Here is a 4,727-nt window from a genome sequence, read left to right on the forward strand (position 1 = left end):
GATGATATTCTGGTATTTTCAAAAAATATAGAAACCCATTTTCGACATCTTGATTTATTCAAGAGGATAATCATTCAGAATGGCTTGGTCTTATCTGCCCCTAAAATGGCTTTATTTCAGACCAAGGTAAGATTTTTGGGTCATTATAGTGAGAAAGGAAATATTTGTCCTATTAATAGGAGTATTGAATTTGCTTCTAAATTCCTTGATGTCATTACTAATAAGACTCAATTGCAGAGATTTCTTGGAAGCCTTAATTAGTTGCTCCGCTTATAAAAGATTTAGCTATTGATACGGCTATCCTATACGACAGGCTTAAGAACAATCCAAAAGCCTAGTCGAATGATCATACAGAAGCCATCAAAAGGATTAAGGAAAAGGTTAAACATCTTCCTTGTCTCACTCTAGCCAATCCAAATTGAGAAAAGACAGTTGAGACCGATGTTTCAGATATAGGATACGGTGGAGTATTGACGCAATATTACCCTGATAATAAACGACATTATATCGTCCAATTCGATTCAGGAAAATGGAACGCAGCTCAAAAGAATTATGCCATTGTAGCTAAAGAAATTTTGACTATAGTGAAAAGTGTTCTCAAATTTCAAGGAGATCTTTATAATCAAAAGTTTCTTATAAAAACTGATTGCCAAGCGGCTAAGTTTATGTTTAAGAAAGATTGTAAACATGATGTTTCTAAACAGATGTTTGCTAGGTGGCAAGCGTTACTTGCACCTTTTTTATTTTGAGATTCATTATAAGAAGGGTTTCAGATAATAGTTTGCCTGATTTTCTGACTAGAGAATAAATGGGCTAAGAATATCTTTTTGTGGTTTTGATATTTCCTGGACATGATATTTATTAATCGAATCATTTATTAAGTCCAGAATTTCCAGGCCATGAACCTTGCCTTCAAGATCTTTGCTAATCAGCTTGCTCCAAAACTTTGTATAGAAAGTTCGTTGTAGGCATGGGAATCCTTCAGAAGTATTATGAACTTCTACATTCCATTTCATAATCCATGGAAAAGAAAATTCTATAAAATAAAAAAAAAGGTACATAACAGACATCCCTTTGAAGAAGATATTATCTTGCTCCATTTAAGCTTGGGGGATATGTCTATCCATTCTGAATATAAACTCTTGTATTGTTCCGGTAGAATCTTTATTGAAGGACCATATAAAGTCCACCATTTACAAAATCAATTTGGGATTGGCTGAGTAAAGACATTTGAACAAATCTTTATAAACCATGAATGTTTCTTATTAGCATTCTCATATAATAGAGCTTTATTAAAGCTGTCAACATAATCCCAGTAATTGTATTTTACTACAATTTTCTGTTCAGGATGGATATAATCCCTTTCTTTTAAGGGGCTCATTCCTCATTCCTCCGGAGTGAGAACCCTCTTTATATTATCTTCGAAAAGTTATAAACTTTTCTTGTATTAGAAGGGTAAAAATGTTGGAATTCACCTGACCCTGTAGCTGAGAGTATCATCTCAAAATGCATCCTGTATTTATATGTGGTTGTAGTATAATAAACTGAATCTAAATATCTGGCCATTAATTGCCATGGACCATGTTTCCAGCGTAAATCACTATTTTCTAAACGGAGTATAACTTCCTTATTATCATTTAAATCAAACACTTCTGTTCTTTCTTTATCCGCTAGAACTGTGGAATAAGTTGGAGGAGTATTATCCGTTTCCTTTTTAGATTTCATAAAATCCAGGAATTCCTTATACATAGGATGGTTCATATTAAGACCGCTATCACTAGTAGAAGCAATATTTGCTGCTACTAGTCAAATAAAGCTTGTCTCACTCTAGCCAATTCAAATTGGGAAAAGACGGTTGAGATAGATGCTTCAGATATAGGATACGGTCGAGTATTGATGCAATATTGCCTGATAATAAATGACATTATATCGTCCAATTCAATTCAAGAAAATGGAACGCAGCTCAAAATAATTATGCCACTATAGCTAAAGAATTTTTGGCTATAGTGAAAAGTGTTCTCAAATTTCAAGTAGAACTTTATAATCAAAAGTTTCTTATGAAAACTGATTGCCAAGCGGCTAAGTTTATGTTTAATAAAGATTGTAAACATGATGTTTCTAAACAGATGTTTGCTAGGTGGCAAGCGTTACTTGCACCTTTTGATTTTGAGATTCATTATAAGAAGGGTTCAGATAATAATTTGTCTGATTTTCTGACTAGAGAATATTTGGACTAATTGTTGTTCTTCTTTTCAGGATGAGACCTTCATGGCCTCCACCTTCAAGGAAGGAAAGGGGACGCAGCACATCAAGAGGGGGTCATATCCTCACTCAGCTAGGAAACAAACAACTAATAGCAGCAAATATTGCTTCAAACGTCCTTATAGAATCTGAATGATGTAAGAGTCTTACATCTGATATTCTGGAGTAAGGTCCTGATGGTTTCGCTATTATCAGACCATCTTCCTGAAAAATATTCTATAATATTAAGAACCAAAGTATAGACAGCGTTTTGAGTCAATCCTTGATCTTCTTGTTTGACTGCTAAGAAAATTTTATCTCTTTGCTCCTGATTGAGATAGTTATCCCACCAACCTTTTAATTGGCCGGTAAATCCCGTTGTTATCATATCAGCAATAGTTTTATCACTATTTTTGTTCGTCTTACAGATAGTATTGTACATAAGCATTCTATGTACGGTCGTATAGATCTGTCTATCTGTAAACCCAACTATGTTTCATTCATAGATTTCTCTCCCATTATAACTATTAGTTATAATATGTTCATGCTCTTCAAGGAGCACATATTGGGGAGTAGGTCTAGGATAGTAGTACATCCTTTGAACCGGTTTCCTAGCATACTTTTCTGAGATTTTATTAATCTCTTCAGGAAACTCCATATTCTTACCACTTTCTCCCTCTAAAAGGTAGAAGCAGCAAAAAAAAAAATCATATAAATTTACAAATAAAATAGGCAAAATCAACAAATAATAATCAAAGTATAATTATTAAGCATTACTAATTACTTTCATTAATAGTTTCGCTAAAATCAAAATCATGTCGATCGGTAACAATATTTTGATAATGGGCAGTTAGGAAATCATTGTATTGAGTTATGGGGAATCTATCATGGCTATTACGATTTTCTAATTGGGATGAACATCGAGCGATAAAGAGAACGTCGTTGACTAGTCTTAGGCTCCTTCTTAACAAAGATTTCCAACATTGTTAACTTGATTTGATCTATGTAGTCGTTTGGAACCCTCCAAAAGTCTGTCAACGATTCGTCATAATAGATAATCCGCTCTCCAAAATTTACTTGACATTGTGATAAAAAATAAAGTAGGGTATATTTCAAGTATAATCAAATTATAATCAATTCTATTTATACCCATTTTTTTATAAATTGATGAAAGAAATTTTTCATATTAGACATTAAGTGAATACTTAGCGTTGTGTTTGAGAGGACAATTATAATGAACGGTATTTCTGTCATGCATAATTTCACCATCCCAATAAATTGGAATTCTAACTTTTGGTTCAAAAGACTTTTTTGTGATTGAAATGAAGAAGAATAGAATATTAAAGATATTGAAGGTGTTATGTTTGAGCATCCTTAAATAGAGCTTGAAGGAATTTTGAGATTAAACAAAATAAAAATATATAATGTAATAATTTTTTATTATTTTTATGATATGTTAAATCAATATAATTGTATGACAAACACTGTAAAAACTACATAAAGAGACACAATTTAATGTCAAACAGAAAAAAATATCCTTTTTTGTAAAACAAATTTTTTTTTCTTCCACTTTAAAAAGTGAAAGAAAAACTTACACTTAAAAAGTGTAAGAAAAATTTACATTTTATATAGTGTAAGGAAAATTTACACTTTATAAAGTGAAAAAAATCAATTTTATGTTAAAATATAGACGTTAACGGACTAACGTCTATCGTTTATATTTTGGGTAAAACGGAATAAAAATCTACACTAAGCTTATTTTAGTTACTTTTTAAAATCATGACTTATTTGGGACAATTTTATCTTTTTATGGCTCAAATAGGTTCCGAACTCATGCAGGGTTGGCTGGGTGGGGTGGGATGAGTTAAAACTAAATTTTCTAAGCCCAATGCGGGTGCGGGGCGAGGATGGATTTGAAAGAACCCAAGTCATTTATCATTTTTATTTTTTATTTTTGTGTCTCTCTTTAGTCCAGAAAAGCATAAGCTTAGAGTTTAATTGATATTTTATAATTTGTGTTCGAATATGTTTAATTATTTATGCCAATGTGATTCAGTTAGTCAAGAAACGCAAAAAAAAATTAAAAAAATTATCTTCTTCATCGAACTGGCCATACGGCTTTATTCATATGTTGGGATCAAAAGCGCAGTTAGGGGTGTTCATGGTTTGGATAAAAACTGATCCAAACCAAAAAACCAAACTAAACCAAACCGATTTAATTTGGGTTTTGGTTTGGTTTTGTTTTAGATTGTTAAGAACCGATAGTCATTGGTTTGGTTATGGTTTTGTTCGAAAAAAATCGAAGAAATAACCGAACCGAACCAACAAGTTATATACATAAATTTTATTATTATACATACATAATATATTATATTCATAAACAATTTTAAAGATTTTATATATGTTTCATCAAAAATTATTTATAATTTACTTATGAAAGAAAAAATATCAAGGTGAGAACATTTTTCTTATTGGTTTCATGTATA

The sequence above is a fragment of the Solanum tuberosum genome, unplaced genomic scaffold (genome assembly GCF_000226075.1).
Source record: "Solanum tuberosum cultivar DM 1-3 516 R44 unplaced genomic scaffold, SolTub_3.0 scf00005, whole genome shotgun sequence".
NCBI classification, from domain to species: Eukaryota; Viridiplantae; Streptophyta; class Magnoliopsida; order Solanales; family Solanaceae; genus Solanum; species Solanum tuberosum.